The following is a 21,480-nucleotide window of genomic DNA, read 5'->3' as shown; positions in this document are numbered from 1 at the left end:
ACTGTGATTCCCCATTCAGATACAGTGATTTAAATACTCCGAGTGGTGCAGTGAGAGTAATATGGAAAAAGATGATCTGCTGTGGCAACCCTTAACGGGAGCAGCTGAAAGTAGAAGAAGATGCAGTGAGAGTAATAACGCTAAAGCAGTTATGGTATTTGGAATACTATGGCTATTCCCTGGACCATTATATTGCTGCAGGTTAATTACAATCAGATGCATTACACTAATAAACAATATGCAGTTAGTTTCAGTGTATTTATAAAGCCGCGTCAGGAATGTGGATCTAAGAAAGAAAGGGTAACCACACAGGAACAGTAGCACTGCTTTGACGCTGGGTGCCGCCAGTCTGCAAAACCGAGCGGAGAAATTGCGTACACCAGGGTATGAGGTACCGTGGAAATGCGTGGCTTTACACCAAGTTTAGGTTTTATACATCGCGATTTGAGCATGGAAACATTCGTACGCAACATTTCTTGTGCGTACACACCGTTTATACATGAGGCTGCAGGTCCGCAAAATGTTTTATAACCTGGAAGGGGAGTCCTAAACAACTCCTCGTGGCGGTGCTGCCCGACCCTCCCTATCCGGTTATATTGGGACAAGACTGGTCGGACAATAAACGTGGTAGAGCTGTCACCACCCCTACACCTCAGTTGGGTCTGATTATGGAGGGTCAAGGGGCCCTCCCAGCTGCTCCCACGCTGTGCTCGTCGGCAACTAATGATGACATAGGCGGGCCGGGGGAGCCCTCTTTGGTGACAGACCTCGACCCGGAAGTGCAACCAGGTGGGGTTCCGGGGAAGATGAACGCTACCCCAGACCAGACGCCTGATCCGCTTGCCAGCATAGATGATCAGTTTCAGTCTACGCTAAGAGAACAGTGGAAAGATGATTCCCTGAAGTTTGCCCAGAATGCCATCGTGTCCGCAGACAACATTTCGTCACTAGATTCCACACCACCGGGACCCTACTTTGTTTTGGATAATGAGCTGTTGTATCAAGTTGCGGAGCACAAAGGTGAGGTACAGAAATTGCTGTTAGTTCCGCGGACCTACCGGTGGCAGGTTTGCAAATTAGCTCATGCCCACCTCCTAGGCACCTATCTCGGGGCTGAAAAAATGTTGGAGAGAGTAAAGCTCCGATTTTACTGGCCCAGGATCAATTAGGAGGTCTGGTGTTTCTGTCAGTCCTGCCCAGTCTGTCAGCTATGCCAGATTCCCCAGAGGGACCGCACTCCTCTCATCCCGATTCCCCTTGTAGATGTTCCCTTTGAGAGGATTGGCATCGATCTCATAGGCCCCCTAGAACCTTCGGCACGAGGCCATAAGTATATACTGGTCATGGTGGATTATGCAACTCAATACATGGAAGCGGCCCCTTTGTGGGCTGCTAATAGTAAGAACATCGCACGGGAATTAGTAGGGCTTTTTTCCCCAAGTGGGCATACCTAAAGAAGTCCTTACAGACCAAGGTACGCCCTTTACTTTGGATACATTCCGGGAGGTTGCCAAATTACTCCATATTAAGCATCTGAAAGTGTCCGTGTATCACCCACAGACAGACGGGCTGGTAGAAAGGTTTAACCAGACGCTTAAACAGATGCTCCACAAGGTAGTCAGCACGGACGGTAGGAACTGGGACCAACTTTTTCCCCTGGTACTTTACGCTTCCCGGGAGGTGCCACAAGCCTCTACAGGGTTTTCCCCTTTTGAACTCCTTTATGGACGCCAACCCCAGGGCATTTTGGACCTACTAAAAGAAGGCTGGGAAGGGGTGGCACATCCCTCCACAAACATCTTAGAGTATATCGCGCAGTTATGCAATAGATTGGATAAAATCCAACCCTTACTTAAAGAGCACATGTCCAGGGCTCATGCAGCGCAGGCCCGGAATTACAACCGAAACTCCTCCCTGCACGAATTTCAGCCGGGAGATCGTGTACTGGTGCTTGTGCCCACCTCCCACTCGAAATTGTTGGCCCATTGGCAGGGTCCATAAGAGGTGAAAGGGCTCGTCGATTATTTGGTAAGTCAGCCAAACTGTCGACCAAGTGAGAGGGTGTACCACATTAACTTATTAAAGCCACTGAAAGCCAGGGAAGAACACCCACTTTCTGGCCCCGCCCTCTCCCTATTCTCCAAAAGTTACACACTTAACCTTGGCCACAATTTGACTTCCCAACAGCAACAGGAGCTCGAAAGTGTGATCCTATTTTTCCCGGAGGTGGTCAGTGAAGCTCTAGGCCGGACCTCACTGATTCAACACGACATCGTGACAGACCCGGGGGTGGTCATCAGGGAACGGGCCCTATCACCTCCCGGAGGCGAAACGTGCTGAGGTGGAACTGGAGGTACAACAGATGTTGGACATGGGTATTATTGAAGAGAGTCATAGCCCTTGGTCCAGTCCTATCATCCTCGTGTCCAAGCCAGAGGGCTCATGGAGATTCTGTAACGACTTCAGACGTCTTAATCAGGTCTCTAAGTTTGACGTTTATCCCATGGGGGACGGCTTGCTACTTGACTACCCTTGACATGACAAAGGGTTACTGGCAAATTCCCTTAACGGCATCCGCCAGAGAGAAAACTGCATTCAGCACCCCTAGTGGTTACTTGCAGTAGAAGGTACTTCCATTTGGGCTGCACGGGGCACCAGCAACCTTCCAACGTCTGGTAGATAGAGTAATTCGGCCCCACCAGTCCTATTGTGCCGCCTACCTTGATGATGTCATCATCTTTTCCGGCACCTGGGAGGAACATGTATTGCAGGATTTAAGCGGTCCTCCTGACGCTACCGAAAGCCGGGCTGCGCATCAACCCCAAGAAGTGTTTCTTCGGGTTGAACGAAGCCAAATATTTGGGCTACCTGGTAGGTGGAGGACTGGTGAAACCACAGTACTCCAAAGTAAAAGACATCTTGGAATGGCCCTATCCAATAGTCAAAAAACAGGTGCAAGCTTTCTTGGGATTAGTGAGTTACTACTGCCGGTTTGTACCTCGGTTTTCTGAGAGGGCCGCCCCTTTGGCAGATTTAACAAAGAAAAGGGCCCCTTTATATGTGGTGTGGAACGACATAGCGGAACGGGCATTCAGTGACTTAAAAATGGCCCTCACTACGGCACCAGTTTTGAGAACATTAATTTTTCGCTTCCCTTTCTCCTCTAGACCGACGCTTCGGACACAGGTCTTGGTGCCATACTGAGCCAAAGTGTCGATGGTGTCGAACTCGCCCTCATTTACCTGAGCCGGAAACTGTTGGACCGGGAGACAAGGTATACAGCCGTGGAACGGGAAGCCTTGGCCATCAAGTGGGCGGTAACTCACCTGCGGTACTACCTGCTGGGCCGGGAGTTCACCCTGGTGACGGACCATGCCGCCCTCCAGTGGATGGCCCTTCACAGAGACTCGAATCCTTGGGTTACCAGGTGATTTTTGGACCTACAGCTGTATAAGTTCACCGTTTCTTATCGTCGAGGTAACCTGCAGGCCAACACTGATGCACTCTCCCAGGTTCACGACCTCTCGGTTCGGGCCACCTGACGCGATGGTTCTGGGCTAAAGGGGGGGTCATGTCATGCACGCACGCACGCACGCACGCATGGGGAGCAATTTAAGGACCCGACACGCACTGCGACAAGTCGTGTCAGGGGACAACGGCAGCGTACTAACCTCTCTCTCTTTATTCCTTCAGAAAGAACGAGGCTCCGCCACTGTAATACCGCCCAGATGATCCAAAGAGCCGCAGCACTTCCGGGTTCCTCTATTTCCTCTGGTCACCCTGTGATGACATCAGCTTCTCATCCAGCACCACGATTTTCCCAGCATCCCACCGTTTAATTTCCGGTCCGTCCCCATAAAATGTCCGTCTACCCTTCCTTCTATGTCTTTGAGTTATTTTGAACTACTGACCGTAAGAATTTTATTTCAGTATACGGGGTTAAAAACCCCAAACCTTTACACGACTCTGTTTATTTATTACAGTTGGAGTAGCCGGCAGGATAGTGCCCGAAATGTCCAAAGGGCAGGACCTCAATACAGTCCTCCATAATACTGTATCCATACTACATAAATTAGTTGTTGGGTAATTTGACAAATGGTTTAACATGTTTTAAAAATTACAAATGATGGTGGTATGGTGGTGCAGTGAATAACACTGCTGCCTTACATTAAGAAAATTAAAGTTTTAAGTTTCAATATTTTCTGTGTGGACTCTGTATGTTCTCCCTGTGTCTATGTGGGTTCTCAAAGTGCAGGATTGGCTCTAGTGTGTGGGTGCTCAACCAGTAGTGAACTAGCATCCTGTCCAGATGTTTTTCCATACTAAGATATGCTGTATTAATAAAGGTAGTGTATAAATAATGCAACAGAAAATTGTTAACCAACAAAAGTGCAGATTGTGCTTTTTCTACAGAACCAACACTCTGAAAAATGCAAGGAAAACCTCAAGAGATCAAGGATAAAGTGTGCATGAACTAGCCTTAACAAGATGTTTTGGGTAAAGAAATCAGTCTTAAGCATAAATTCAACATTTATCCATTACACTATTTTCTTATAATTAGAATAAAGGATGGATGGATAGAATAAAGGTGACAAAAAAGCCTTTATTTTTATTATGCAATAGTGTGATGCACTAACTACCCTGAAGACATTTTAAATACAAATTGACTTTGAATTGTAAAACATTTGTTGCATGAGATGTACTGATTTCTTTTCCCATCCACTCCATGTGTTGTAAGTAATTTGTATATTTTGAATGTCAAATAGAATCCAATGTTAATGTTTGCATGACAGTATGCCTAATGGAAGGCCTAGTTTTATTTTCTATAATTTGATCTTATAATTAAAAATACTGGACACACTGTTAAAATTCTAAAGCCTAAGGTAGAAATATATTGTATGTGTTCAGTTAATTGGTAGTAGAATTGTAGCTTAAAAAAACATAACTGGGGTATGTATAAAGAAACAGCTTTAGTTTGAAGGTAACATACTAATAGATATGATTAATAGATATATTTCAAGGTAATTTCTGCTGATTTAGATAGTTTTTGAAACCATTTAAAGAACTGAGCCTGAAATGTAAAGAAAAATGTGCACATACCTTAACAATATTCTGTAATTAGAAAAATGAAAAAGGGAAAGTGGAGCCTAACTGTTTTAGCTTATTTTGATCTCTTTTCTAAAACTAATTAGGAATTTAGTGTTCCAGACTTTAAATTTCTTACTTGACTTCAGCTTACTGTGCTGACTGGGAGATGTTCTCTGGAGGACACAGGTGCTACATTGCTTTCCATTCACTACTAGCTCCCTTGCCTGCATTTCTAACCATAATTTCTCATCTTCAAAGGGTACAATCAACATAGAGACAAACAAATTTGTACTTTAGAGTAACAGTTTGGAATTTTCTTAATTTCTACAGAAAAAGAAACATCCAAAAAATTTCCACATTTTTCTGCCTTCTCTTTTCTTTTGATTTTGCTTCCCACCCTGACCCATTTGTTATCTGATGGAGAGTTATAACATTTGACTCTTATCAGTTTCGTACTATTAATGGGACTGGTTTCAGGGTTTTCTCTGACCGATACCCCCTGTTTCTCCATTCTCTCTAGCAAAACATATAGCAAAACTGACAGGTGTCAAAATGTGGGAATGGTGGACATTTTACAGTAAATGAAGTTTAGAGTATAGAGTTTATAATAATTGACCTCTAGGTTACTAGAGTACTTCCATAGCAGCAAATGTCTTATGCCAATAGTTTGAATATTGTAAGACCAACTAAATGCCTTTTCCATTATTATATACAGTATTCAAATTGAATTTACTTTATACTATGATTGTTTACTTTTTGTGATGAATACTGTATGCTTTTCATTTGGGTGGAGGCTAAGCATCAGCCAAAGCAAATACAACTATGGTGGTTAGGCTTTTATTGAAGGAGGTATATTGAAGATTATAAACAGAAGATAAGATTAAAGGAAACATGTACTTGTGCTTACCACCTGTAGAATTCAATTTGATGATTCATAACTCAGAAATGATCATTTGTTTTCTCACTAGCATTAATATTAATAAGGGATATCCCCAATGAAACAGGCTTAACACCTCATGAGATATTATTAGGAATACCAGTACAACAGTCAGCATGTTCTCCTCCTCTATGGGATCCATAAGCAAGTTTCAGCAGTTACAGATGAAGTATTGCAATACTGACAAATAAGGAACAAAATTCTTAAGTCTTTACAATTATAGGTAAAACCTGCTTTTCCTGGCCCTTTGTAGATAATAGTGCATGAGTTTGAACCTGGAGACTGGACTATAGCAAAGGTCTACAAACAAATGAATGGCCTGACTACAAGGAGAAACAAGCTTTATCAGAGTGAATCAAGCTATGGACTAAGCTATCAACCAATTGACAACTGAACCTCCATTTGCTGCAATATACTGAAGTTCCAGTGAAAGGAATCATGGGTCCCTAATGCAAACAAGCAGCTAAAGATTTAAGGTGTTACTTGCTAGTAACCTATGACAAAAGGGAAAAATTATCCTATTTGGTCGTAAATTATAGAAGGCATTCTTAACTAGAGAACCTGTGGCCATTAGGGTTTAGGGGTTGACAAAATCCCCAAATTGTAGTAACTGCTCTGAGATGCTGCTGAATGTTAAGTTCAGATAATCCCAGTTCTTAACATCAAATAGCAATTTTCCTGTTGATACTTTTGAAAGCTGTCTGCAATAAAAGTACAAAGGAAATTGCAGCTGTGCATATTCTTATATGCAAAGAAGAAAGAATCTACTACATTAGCATAGTTGTTTATAGCAAGTTTAGAATATGCATGTTTGAAACTATAATTATTTTTCCTGTATTACTGACATTCCATTCTAGTGTGTAGCAAGTGAAGGGCTCCTGAGGTTTAAATTATTCATGACCTTTAATATAGTACATTCTTGTCTACTATCAATTCATTTTTTCAATAACAAATATAAAACAAGCTTCCTTCTTATCAGTCCTTGGGATTTTTCTTATTACAGCATGGCTAACAAGCTGTACAGCGTTCCTAGGCTGATGTTAAATTATTCTGCACTTTGAACACAGCAGGTGGCAGCAGACTTCTCTCTCTGCACCTTGCACTGTATGTAATAGGAATCATGTTAAATACAAGATATTGTAATATTGCAATAACAACTACATGATATGCATAAGGATTTATATACCTGCCATTCACTTTCTTAAAGGCTAAATTAAGTCATGAAATTCAGGTTTAGTGAAAGTGGGAATTTATACATAAAACATCTCAATAGAAATTTTGAGAGAATTAATCTGGTGCTTTCTCAAGTTCACAATAGTCCTTGTAAATAGTAATTTAATCCAGGATAATAATAATAATACATTTTATTTATACAAGGCGCCTTTCTTAAAACATCAGAAAATACAGAAAATATAAAAATTAAAACCAAACAAAGCCACTGTAATCATAGAGAAAAAGCCACTTTAAACAGATGGGTTTTAAGTTTTAAGTTTTGAAGGTTGAAAATGATTTGATATTTCTAAACTCAGTAGGTAGTGAGTTCCAGAGCTATAGGATATATGGATACCCTAAGCAGTTAAGACTTACCACAAGACAAAAGGAGCATACACTTTAAGAGTGAAGAAGATTATTTTGAAAACACCTAGCAACTATGAGAAATTAAAATGTATACATACAGTGTTCCTTTTTTCTCTTCTTAAGAAATAAAATTACTTAGATTACATCACGTAATTCATTCCTTTCCTGGACAATTAATGTTTTATTTCATCTTTTGACTCCTGGTTAAAATCTTGAGGGACTGATAGCCACCATACTCAACTATCATGAATAATATATTATGCCACATATAATAGAGTTACCTACTCTTATTAAGTAACTGGATTTTTTCATGTTTCAAAAAATGGTGAGAACATTTTCTAATCCAGTCAGACCTGATTGGTCTGTGAACACTTTTCTTTCAAGTATGCCAGTAGACAGTCTCAATTAGATCTAACAAATTTTAAAATAAAATATATCCTCCAAACCTTGTGATGACAGGGGAGCCAAACTAAGATTAAATATTATTGCTTTTATGAACTTGTGTGGTTTGAAGGCTAATATTGTACATAACATAATTACTGAAATAAAGGTCAGGAAATACTGCATATTGAAACATGCCACTTCTGGTAACTGGTGTATTCATGAACAGAAGGAAGTGGTAATGTGTGTGTCAGGACTATCTACACCATAACAAATTTCTTTTTTTAAAAAGTAAAGGAAAAATTAAGTGTACAGTGCCCTCCACTAATATTTTCACCCTTGGTTAATAAAAGTAAAGTCAGCTGAAAAAAAACTTTTTATTGTTTATTTGCATTATCTTTCATTCAAGATCTAACCAAATCAAATACAAAATTTAACCTGAAGTAAAATATTGGAATGGAAAAAGAATTTCTTATCAGAAAACAAATATTTTACTTAAAATACAATTATTAGCACCCTTTTCTCTGAGTCTTCTCCTTTAATGCTTAATGATGTTGGAGTACACATGGCAAGACATCTGAGAATTGTTCCTCTATGCAGACTCATTCCACATCCTTCAGATGTTGAGGTGTAACTGTGTACAATCTCCTGTTTAGCTTATGCCACTGGTTTTAAATTGAGTTTAGGTCAGGGAACTGGGACGGCCTCGATTTTGTGGTCTCCGAACCATTTTTGTGTTGGTTTCGAGGTGTCCTTTGAATTACCATCCTGCTGGAAACTCTAACCATGGCCTAATTTAAGGTTCCCAGCAGAGAAAGTCAGGTTTTTATTTAATGTCTACTGATGCTTGATGGAGTCCATGATACCGTGTATCCTAACAAGTTGTCCATTACCTAACATTATCAAAGATCCTGCACCATGGAGGGTGAGGTACTTTTCTGCGTGCCTACCATTCACTCTATGTCAGACCCATCATTGGTGTTTGTTGCTGCATCTTTGTCCATCTGATTATAGAACTTGGTGCCGTTGAAAGCATTGGTAACGTCTGGCAAAATGTAGGCGCTTGAGTTTGTGTTTGCGCTTTTTATTGTAGCCTTGGAGACTTTCTGACCCCAAGATTTAATTAATATCTGAAATTCTCTAGCTATGATCTTTGGAGATTCTTCGGCTACTCAAAGCATTCTGTTTACTTTGGAGTCAGTATGAACATATGTCCTCTTCAGATCGATTCTTCACATCTTCATTTGCTTTAAACTTACTACTTATTGCCTTGATAGTGGAAATGGACATTTTCATCTACTTTGCTATTTTCTTATAGCTATTTCATGTGCAGCACAACAACTTTTTGATGCACATCATTACTGTGTTCTCTGGTCTTTCCCATTGTGATGGACTGTAACCAAGCTACATAAAGTGTGAGGAAACAGGGCAGTATATATATGCATGTATATTTGTGTGTAAACACTATATTCATAGTATTTTTATCATATAGACCCTATATAAACCCTATTTCTTAATTTTGTCTGTGCTTACTTGTATCATTGTGGAAACAACAAGAACATTTGAAGTTCCTTATGGTGGAAATCTCTTAATTTGGTCTTGGTAGGCCACCACAGAGAAGCTGTTAAGTGACTTCTGGGGATATTTAAAATCCAGCCAGGGACAAAAAGTAGGAAGGAGAAGAGTGCATGAGCAGCATACTTAGGGATTTAATGGCCACAACTAGGACCGGCTGAGGGCAAGGAAACACAGGAGCCAGAAGGAAAAACCCAAGGGAATACAAGATGATGAAGGTCATAACAGGAAGACACATTCTGTTATCTGATTAGCGAGGGACAGATTCTCGGTGGATTCTCGGTGACCTGTGCATCACAGTGGAGCCTTACAAAGCGACTGACACCAGGTGAGCTCTATCTCTTTCATTTGCATGTGAGGACTTTTACGGTGAAAGAATCTGATCTTGGAATGTAGGCCTGCCTGCCCTCACGGGATAAAGGATTTATTGGGATAGGACAATTTACCAGCAAACAGACTTTTTTGTATATTGACAGATGTGATGGCTTTTATGTTATAAGTGTTGTATATATTTGCTTTTTGTCAATATAACTGAGCGGGTATAATTCAGTGAGTGGTATATTTAATGGGGACAACTCTGGACCAACTATAATAGAAAGGGTTTCTGATACAATAACTGATTTGACCACTAATATAGTTAGGTCAATACAGTAAGCCATATCTAATAAGATAGTTAGAAAGTGGATGACTAAGGGAATTTGACCTGTGTGTCATCTCATATTTATACCACAGTGAAACAGGAAGTCATACTACTTTAATGTTCCTATGAACGTACATGAACTTAAAAACATCATCATGTTACTGTACTTTAATTAAACATCACATTGTTGCTAATATTTTGAATAAAAGATCAAGATAATAAGCAATAAAGACATTAATTCCATAGCCCAGTTTGCTTTTATTTACCAAGATGGCAATATTAGTGGAGGGCACTGTACGACATAAAAAATATTAATCCATTACAAATCAGCTATTGCAAGTTTGTCTTCTAAAGCTTGGCTTTACAATACAAACTCACTCTGCAGGAGAAGGAAGGAAAGAGGCAGCATTGAAAAAGACAGAGTATTGTTAACTGCAATTAAACTGCAAGTGCTCAAAGAACTTACAAGTACAAGGAAAAGGTAATTTTCTCATACCAGCTAACACAACTAGAAATACTCCACCAATATTTAATAACTGAATTACAAAATTACAAGTTAGATTTTTAGAATTAACTATTTAAACAAGAATGAAAAGGAAATGGATCTTATAAGATTATAGCTAAAAACATGACATGCAGAAACCCACTTAATCCAATTCAGGCTCATCAAGTGGCATAGATTAACCCAGCAGTGGCATCAGATGCAAAGCAGAAACCAAAAAAAGTCCATTGGACAAAAACCCACAGTTCAAATGGGAATAAAGTGTAAATGGCACACAAACAGCATATGAGCTGGGATGTGAATCTACGACATCGAGGGAATAAAAGCAGCAGTGGTAACCACTGTGCCACCACGCCATTCACTATATTTCAGTTATTGGACCAGTAGTTCTAGGATTTCTATTATGGACTGTATCTGAGCACTTTTGAAATAACAAACTCATTTGTCCTCAGGGCCTCACTGCACAGTGCTATCTCTGGTTGCTTGTATAGCTGCTGGTCAGCTTACCTTTTGAATGCAACAACCACTCCCCAGTTACTTTTTCAAATTGTATTCTCTTTATCCTACTCTAGTTTGCCTTCCTCCCAAGAGAAGAGCACCTAGGACCCTTCCCAACTCCAAGCTTACCCTGGATCTTGCCCGTGAGCACTTTTGGATTCCTGGAGGAAGTGTAAAAGCTTTTGTAGCAACCATTAGTAGCACCTACTAACTGCATAAATGGACCATTGCTCCCTTTCTAGACTTAGGGACTGCTTATAAATAAATATTTACTTCTGGGAGATGTACATCATAATGCTACATAATAATTTCCCCTGTGGCTGGCAAGCGGTAGTAGTAGCTTTGTTATATTCATTCTATTTTGAGTTGTTTTCTTTATCACTTTTGTTTATAAGTACTGTTTAAGCATATATGTTTCTTTTGTAACCCTTGTTTCATAAGCAAATTGCATTGTTTTTCATCTTAAAATGAGCGTGGTTACATTACTCAAAATCTCCATGTATTCACAAAATCAAGGACCTCAATTTTTTCCCACTTTTGGGTGAATTTTTGTTTTAAAGCTGGCATTAAATTAAACCCATTGAAATGTCAAGATATTACATGCAGATTAATGGTCAGAGAATAATTAAGATTTGGAAAACTTTTTTGGAGACCCACATATAATAACAGCAATTTAAACTGGATAGAATTCCTCCTGCTGGATGAATTTTCTTGAAACGCTTTGATTGCTACTGCAATGTGTCATAGGGCAGTGATGGAAGCCAGTACCCTTGCAAAGCTGTACACAAACCAAAAATTTCCTGTTTTGCTCATCACTAACTTTGACGATTAGTCTGACTACAATTTTTGCATATTCCTTTGCCATCCTCTATTTCTGATCATCCTCTTTGATTTTCATCTCACTGATCATAACAGCCTCTACCTATAATAATAGAAAGTGGGGTAGGAATAAATAAAGTAAGTACTGTACCTCGCCTAAAACAAAACCAAAATCAGCAAACCTTTTACATTGTACAAAGCAGCTCCTCATAACTGTTTATTTTTTAAATTTAAGCACTATATTATTACTTTCAATTGAACTTCTGTTCAGCTAACCAGACACAAGTGAGAACTCAAAATCAAAAGCCTGTTCTGGGCAATATTTAACTTATTACAATCTTAGTGCATGTGGCTCACCCTATGATCTAACTTAGGAACTGAAAACCATCTATGTGTATTTATATATGAGGACATTCAACTAAATGTGAAGGTTTTGTTTAAAAAGTCCAAGTCAAAACATGATTTTAGTTTGGGAAGATGTGAATCTTCAATGACCAAATCATGGTGACCAAAGTAGGATTTTGTTCCATTTTTTTATCATGTAGTTGCAATATTATAAGCCTTTATTCATAAACAAAGGTTACTATGGTATACTCTGAAAAATGTTGTTAAATATTAAGTAGGTTTATTTGTGCTTCCACTCTCTTTATGCATTTTGAGCTGCAATATAAGGACCTGGTTTTCAGTTATATGTGAGAAATGATGCTTGACTGAAAGACACTACCAAAGATTAACTAATATCATACAACATACACAGTGCCTGTTTTTTTTAGTTGACTGGGATTTTAATTTGGAAAGAAACAGGTGAATGTTTTTATTTAATATGTTTTCATAGGATCACAAATATTTTTCTGTTAACAATGACTTGTTTGAAATGTATTATGATTATTACCTCAAAATGACCTATGTTGAAGTGAAATGTCAGGGAAAAGTCATGCACTTTCGGGTGATCAAAAGATGGGTATTAACGGACAGAGAAAAGGGAAGAACTATTACTTGCAACTTCACATCCTAATAATTCAAATGTTAATTTTGTTTATAAAATCTAACAAAATTTTATATGTGAAAAAACATAACAAACGTTAAATAAAAATGAGGTTTCGATGACGAAAACTAAGACAAATGTTTTTAAAATCATAGTTGACAAAAAATAAACAAAGTGGACAATGAGTGATGTGAAGCTTTTTGCACATCTCTGATAAACATGACATGGTCCGCCGACGCAAAACGAGCATGAATGCAGTGGTGCAATTTAAAAAACTTGTATGCACACTTGTAATTGGATAACACTGGTTTAAGAACCATCAGAAAATCATCACGTCAGCCAGAATCCTGCTCCACTCCTCTCCACTATGTTGGCCAATGTGATTCTCAGGCGAAAAAAGCTGTCAGACATATGGGCTAACTTTAATTACAATACTGACGAAAATAAAGCCCAGTGTAAGCCATGTGGAATGGAGCTCACAGGAAAGAACACCACAAACCTGAGAGGCTTCTAGAGGAGCACCATCCTGAGATTCATGGCAGGTATGTAACGTTATCTAGGTAGCGACTTGCCCGACAGCAATACAGTTACCTTTGTAATACCCGAGTAACAACTCGTTCATCCTGCTAATTCTAATGTGTCAAGTGCAATTGAGGAAAACATGCTTAATAATGGAGAAAAAAAAAACACAAACAGACACACAGGATTTTGTTATTGCCAGTTTTTTCTCTTTACGAGTTGCTTAAGAAACAGATTCGTAAAGCTTTGAAAGGTCATGTAAATGTGCTCATCCACTGAAGTAAGTTATAAGCTTGTAATTTTAGGCCTTTGTTACAGCAGATGAAATGATGCAGGGATTCATCTCTTTTCATACAGTGTCCTACACAGTCCCAATAAAGGAACATAAACTTCGCATTCATTCTTTGATTTTAATAAACACATCTATACATGTACATCCATGCATCCATCCATTTCGTAACTTGTGGACATATTTCATGGTTGCAGCATATCGGCACAGTGGCAGAGACAACAATTAGTCGTAGCAAATAAAAATCGAGGCATGTTTCAAACGAAGTAGCTATGTAAATTGTCTACATCACCCAGGAAATGAGCTGCTTCATTTGTTAATAATAACATAAAATGCATTTAGGATTTCAGTGCTCCCAATTAATACGATATGTACATGTATATAGTATGGCAAAAAAGCATTGCTTCATTCCTGAATATGAATCCACAGGCACTAAATTTGTATTATTCGTTTGGGTTTTTGGGGGCAAGCTAATGTTTATGAGCATAAGCCCTAAAATGTGAAGAACGTAGTAAAAGCATTGTCATATTTTAGAAAGGTACATTAGTGAATGTAATGCAGTCTCTCAGTTAGGATTAACTGACAACTGGTAACTTTTGTAATTGTGGATTTGCACACAGGCTAAGCAATAACAGTCTGATCACTCATGTGAGACTCTTTGGAAACAGCTTGGAAAAGGCTCTTTTACAAGAGTTCTGAAATACTGGATTAATATAAAAAATGGACTCATCCGTTAAATGTTACTCTTTAGTGAGTTTTTAATAAGCTAATGATGTGAATATAAATCTTAGAATAGCAAATGCTGCAAAACTAACAGAGGGATTCTGTGAAAAAAACAGATTTTAAGGGTTTGTTTAATGTAAATTACCTATATTATTTTGGAATTCACTAATTCAACAGTACAGATACAACAATGTTTGAATTTTTATTTTAAGTGCTATTTTAAACAGTATTTTTCAGTTGCTGGAGAAAAACTATCAGAGAATAAATTTAAAAATGGTCAGATAAATCCGATAGTTCATGATGATCTCATTCTTTCTAAACCCTGTGCTGAAATTAAATGTGTGCTTCTAGATCCAGGGTTTTTGGTAAAATCTTACAGCAGCATAACTAAGGCATGTTGAAGGTCAGAAAACAGTAATGACAGACCACAACTTCCATTATCTGACCATTATGTTTTTGAGTAAATCCTTTCTACACCTATTCTTCATGTTATGTTCAATAATCACTACATGTGATTTGGATCAACAGTGTACATGTTAGTATAATAGTTTAGAGGTACAGTACAATATATTCTGTACATATTCATATGTTAAATAAGATATCCATCTGATTTTGACTGTTTGACTAATTAACTTTTACTTTTAGTCAACTAAAACAGATTTACTTTTTCTAGACTAAAATTAATGTATTTTTTTGTTGACTAAAACTAGACTAAAACTAACAATAATTAAATGACTAAAATGTGACTAAAACTAAAATGCAATTTAGTCAGAAGACTAAGACTAAAACTAAATCAAGATGTATTGTCAAAATTAACACTGAATAATACATATCTTTTCCACAGTTTCCAAATAGAGATTTCCTTGAAAAAAATCAAAACAAATTCAGGCCAACAATATTTACGTCATTTAATGCAAATTTAAAAAAAATCTATTTTGGCAAGGCCAGCTTCCTCTGAATGCCAAATCCATTTTGAGATATATTTTCATTGTTCAAACTTATTTCCATTTTTGTTTTAAAATCAATTAATCTCCTAATTTTTGGGAGAATTCCATGTCCTCAGTTTTTGCTGCTGTTAGATCTTTTGGTCACTCTAGTTTCCTGCCAAATATTGAAAAAAAAAATAATAAAGTCTTATTTTTTCACAATCTGTCAGACTCCTTTAGCAATGATAAACCTTATTTCCATAATGGCACAAGCAGAATGCAAAGCTTTTTCATTAATTCAATTTGTTTCTTTGACAAAGCCCATGGCTAAGTAGACTAAATCTTTGCACTATCTATTCAAAAAGAAGTGCAAAAAATACAATCATATCCCACTCATTTTCCCACTTCATTACTCAGTCTCAGCAGGTTATTAAACAAAACTTTCCTATTTAAAAGTATGATGCTTAGACAGGAATATCTTTGTGGAACAATATATAATCTTTTGTGACTGATATTTAATCTTCTTTTCTGTTCCTCTCAATATTCAGAGCCTCATTTATTGATGCCAATGATACTATAGGCTCACCAATAAATATGGGAATCGTGATATGTGACCTTTCTTGAACAACGTGGTAAACCAGATGCTTATCTGCCAAGCAAAACCTGCACATGAGAGCCTGTTAATTTGAATTGATTGGATCACCCATGCCAATTAATTTCTTTGAAATATTATTCAGCCCGCAACACTTTTTTCCAGTGTCAGGAGTGCGTCTACACCTCTGTCCTGGTATTACCTCTTCCTCATTAACACTAGAATTCCTGAAGCATACGAAAAAACTTATCAAAGGCTTCTTCTTTTTGGGCGCATACACCATCAGCACGGCGCTGTCAGATCTGAACATTAGTGTGGCGAATTGCTCGTGTACTTAAGTGACTTTAGCTACAGGTAGAAGTCCCATTTTACTTATGGTGCCAAGCAGAGTTGTGTTGCGTTACAATAGTCTATTAGCCAGCAAAAGCGCTGTGAAGAAGATGTCTGTTGCCATGGTCCCTCCTTTGTCCAGTCTGATAGCAGTCATGGGATATCGTATCTTTGATTGCCGCTACGACAAACAGCTCTGAGCAGGGATCAGTCACAGCGCAGCTCTTGTGAAAAGAATGGAGATAAATGCCGTCAACTCAGAGAGGCAGAGGCAAGTTCATTGTACCATGTGAATGTCACTGAGAGAATAAAACTGAATAATAAAAAAACAAGCGCTAACTTTTACAAGTAGACAAAATTTTCACTAGGTGTTACAGACTCAAATCAAATGTATGGTTTTATTATATTGTAGAAATAATAATAATAATAATAGCAGCTCACTACTCAAAACATGGAGCGCCCAGTCTTGAATCTGGGACCTTTGGGTTATAAGGCAGCAGTTCTTACCTTTATACCATTCAAGAATATGTGTAAATTCCCTGTCGATTGACATTTGAGCTTGAGTTTTTAACTCATTGACAGCCACATGTAAATCAAATGCATTTTTTTCCCTTTGGTTATATTCTTGAATAAAAGTACATGTGTTTATTTGATGTTTGGAGTAAAGTCTTCATACATTATACACTTTTCGTTATTATTAATTTAACATGGAAAAAGTTTCTGCTTTAGGTATGTGTTCAGTATTTCTTGTATTTCTTTTCATCCTACACTTACCCAGATCTTTGTAGATACAGAACGCACATGAAATGCATGTATTCCAAATAACAATATACTGTATTATTTACCCTATACAACTCCAGGCACCCCACACACAGATAAGGAGCCTTGGCTTGAGCTGGGAGACCTTTTTGCCCGCAAGCTGAGCTCCGTCAAGAGGGGGGATGGGACAGCAGGATGCTTGAACTGATCAAGGCATTTACAAAACAAAAGACGCTAATAGAGAGGTGTGAAGGGATTTAATGTGGGCCAGGATTATGAGTTTTTTCTAAGGGTTTCAGGAATTCTAGTGTCAGTTATTCTTAATTATGGCCTGAGCTAGCACAGACGGGGCTTCAAGTACAGTTTGTACTCTCAGTTCCTGCAGTCGTTAGGGCTGCAGTCACCTTTGAGGGCTATAAAAGACTTTAGCTGGGGACATTCATTGCCTTTCTTCTGTTCTTTCAACACTTTTCTAAGAGTTTTCTCTCTGAGACTCCAGGTTTAGTGCTCATCTCTTTATGGAGAAACTTCATTATGATAATAGTTTTTAAACTATTTAGTAATAGTTTTGTGTTGTCCATCCTGAGATTTCTGTATTTTTGTATTTGTCTGGCAGTGACTCTTGAAAATTAGTTTATTAGAATACATTTTTTAGATGACCTTTTTACTATTGTCTTGTTTCTTTTTGTTAGTGGCCTTGGCTTGAACCTTTAGTTTTTATTTTTCCACAGGTATTTCAATTGTTTTACTATTATTTATTTTTTAGAAATAATATTTATATGTATGTGAATTATTTATTTGACTTTTATGTAGAAATCAATAGGAGAACATCCTTTGTCTTTTATTCCTGCTTTTGGGTTTAGTTTAAACAAATTATATTAACACTAGAATTCCTGAAGCCTACAAAAAAAGTTGTAAGGCCGGGCCACCTTAAATTCTTTCACACCTCCACATCAGCATCTTTGTTTTGCAAATGTGTCAATCAGAACTACTTCCTTGTAAATCAAGAGGTTAGAAGTTTGAGCTTGGGTTCTTCCTGTTTTGAGTAGTGAGCTGCTGTTATTATTACTATTACATAATAAAAACATATTTGTTTTAGCACATTTGTTTTGAGTCTGTAACACCTGGTGCAAATATTTGCTACATGTAAAAGACATCGCTGAAGGGATATAAGCAGACACACAAACGCTAGTGAATCATGTCTTCATGGTATCTTGTTGTCACTTAAATTGTTTGTTATTCAGTTTTATTCTTGAATAAAATCACTCTTGTTTCATTAAACCTTTGCAAAAGTGTTTATTTTATATTCCAGTAACCACTTGAATGTCACCAAATTCGTATCTGCCTCGTATCACGTACGCACACACACACACACATCCATGCATGAAAACGTCATTATTTGAAAACGCTATGCCATTTGAACATGAGTTGTCATTTGAACATGTTTTTTTTTTTTCAATCTTGTCCAATCTCCACATAATGGTACATTGTACTGAGAATGCAGACAGACTTCTTCTTTTTGGGCACATACACCGTCAACATGGCATTGCCAGATGTAAACACTAGTGTGGAGAATTGCTCGCATACTGAAGTGACTTTAGCTGCAGGTGGAAGTTCCCATCCCACTTTATTCATGATGCCAAGCAGAGTTGTGTTGCAGTGCAGCAGTCTATTATCTAGCAAAGGCGACGTGAAGAAGTTGTCTGTTGCTACGGTTTTGCCTTTGTCCAGAAATGGCTCCATAAGCTTTATGACCTCATTCTTGGAAAGTCTTTCTCCCATGGGACGACTGGGATCTTTTCCTAAATAAGGAGTGGCATTGCACATGTGTCTTTGTCTCCCAATCTGCTGCATTCCAAAACTTTATGCCAAATTTTTCAGGCTTGGTTGAGTGTATTGTAAGAAAGGATAATGGACCTTGGTTGGAAACAGTTGCTCATCAACAGTATTATGTTGCCCTGGGTTGTAACTCAAAACACAGTTCTCAACAAAACATTGCCAGATGTCCAAGATCACAGCAAATCTGTCATATTGCAGTTATTTATTGTCAAAGCACAAATGCCGCATGATAGTCTGATAGTGGTTATGGGGCATTGTATCTTTGTTTGCAGGTACAACAAATAGTTCTGACCAGGCATCAACCACAGATTTATTTTTTTTGGTTATATTCTTGAATAAAGGCACACTTGTTTTTTTTATAAAGTTTCTGCACTTCACTTTAAACTCCATTTATTAAGAAATTCAAAATCAAATTACATCACTTTTCTACTTAGTCACCTTCTTTGCGATGGCAGTTTTCCCAGCGTCATACCAACTTTTTAATGCCATCAGCAAAAAAAGTTTTTGGTTGAGCGTGTAGCCACTGATGCACTGCTGCTTTCACATCAGGCTTCTTTCTTCATTCCTTGTGGTCGTGGCTGTAGCTGGACGTCCAGAGCGCTCTGCAACCGTCACACTAGTATGGCCATTTTTCAACATTCCAATCAACTCATAGACAACTCTACAAGACAGCACATTATCCCCATACTGAGCACACATGCGGAGATGAATTTGTGCTCCCGGCACACCTTCTTTCCACAAAAAGTGTATGACAGAATGCTGTTCGTCTTTGGTGCAATTTATAAAATTTGCAGACATCTTCAGCACAGGGTGACAACTCTTATACTAAACTGCAAGGGCAGCCAGCTTGCCAGACAGAACTAGTCACATGACACTCTCAGACATGAACAATTACTACTCCTCCCGCCTTCACCGTTTCCAAGGAAAATATAAAAGTTTGGAAACTTTTTGAATTTCACTCGTAGTATATGTGAAAAAAGTTTCTGTTTAGTTATATGTTCAACATTTCTTGCCTCACATTTTCTGTCATCCTATATTTACCCAGATCGTTGTGGACACGGAACACACATGAAATGTATGTGTTCCAAATAAGGATATATTTATTTACCCTATACAATTCCAGACACCTCTCACCCAGATAAACAGAGTTGAGCTGGGAGCACTTTGTGTCCAACTTCAGCTCCGTCGGTGGAGGATGGGATAGCAGGCTGTCTGCTGCCACTGCTGATTGACACATTTGCAAAACAAGGCTTCAGGGATTCTAGTGTTAATTATTTATTTATTTTTTGTGTTAATTGATTTATTTCTTTAAATAACAATACCTTCTGCAAAGTTTCAACAGGGTTCTTTTCAATTTTGGTCTTTCCATTCCATAACACCCAAATTCTGAATTTTTGATAGTGATTAGGATTTTTTTTTTCAGGATGATCTACAACCCACTACATCATATCAAGTAAAACAAAATGGGCTCTACTTGTGGGGGAAGTAGAAATTTTCAAAAGAAAACTTAAAAATGAAGACAATGGAGCATTGGAAATAAGTTAGATATCTGTTCAGGTTTGGGTAAGCAAAGTGTCACAGGAGTGTTCAACAAGACTTGAACACAGGGAAACATTTACAGTAAATGAGACACTCAATGCAACAGACCCATCGGCTATGTTTGTCCTTTCCTTATAGAAGTAACCTCTTTGTATGACTGAACACAGCCAATGTTTATTGTTTAAGGAACTTTCTACAAGAACTGCTAATGACCTGTTTACCAGAAAACTGACTTATGAGTCGACACAGAATGCAAAGGAGGAGCCCCTAAACCATCATAACCATGACTGAATGTTTTCACTGGGGATTTGAGGCATATTAGCAGGAGTGTCCTGGCAAAACAGCACGAATGAGGAAGTTACTTTAAACATAGTGTTCTTTAAATTTCAACTAAATGCTCAGGTCAGACCAAAACTCACATAATGAAAGTTTTAAGGACTGGGAGATGGAGAAGTTAAGTCGAAAGGCAAGTTAAACACATTAAGAGGTCTTGTAATCCTTAGTCTTCAATAATGTGCTGTCCGCATCGCTGACTTTTATGAATGCCTTGATGATGTCATCTTGTGAGATTTCTGTGATCATACTCACTATCAACAGATCATCTTGTTACAGCACTCATTAAAAATAAAATGGCAGTGCAAAATTTACAAAATGTAGGCTAAATAATATGAAAAATCTTCAAAATATAAAATGCAAATAATTCCATAAGACTCCTTGATATTCAAATCTTCGAGAACGTTAAACAGAAGCCTGACTAAAGTGTATTCAGCCCAGAAAGAATTTTTAAAAACAAAAAAAAATTAGCACATATTTTCAGAAATGTGTTTTCTTAAATCTTTGGCTATATTTGAGCATGTTTATGCCACATTGATTATAAGTCATTTTAAAGAAACTAAACTTCCCCTGAAGCCCAATGCAGTACATTGGACATTATTGATCTGATTTTATGTCTTTGCCAAGC

The 21,480-nt window shown here is 38.0% G+C and overlaps 1 protein-coding gene across 4 annotated transcripts in view; it reads right to left on the bottom strand.

The window, feature by feature from the left end:
• The window catches only part of LOC114653083 (dual specificity calcium/calmodulin-dependent 3',5'-cyclic nucleotide phosphodiesterase 1C-like), a 930,233-nt gene that overhangs the window by 129,631 nt on the left and 779,122 nt on the right, over window positions 1-21,480 (bottom strand). The gene's annotated exons all lie outside the window — the stretch shown is intronic.

The sequence above is a fragment of the Erpetoichthys calabaricus genome, chromosome 6, assembly GCF_900747795.2.
Source record: "Erpetoichthys calabaricus chromosome 6, fErpCal1.3, whole genome shotgun sequence".
In the NCBI taxonomy this organism is placed as follows: Eukaryota; Metazoa; Chordata; class Cladistia; order Polypteriformes; family Polypteridae; genus Erpetoichthys; species Erpetoichthys calabaricus.
Note: the sequence above shows the minus strand (reverse complement) of the source record. Positions and strands in the feature narration are given on the sequence as shown.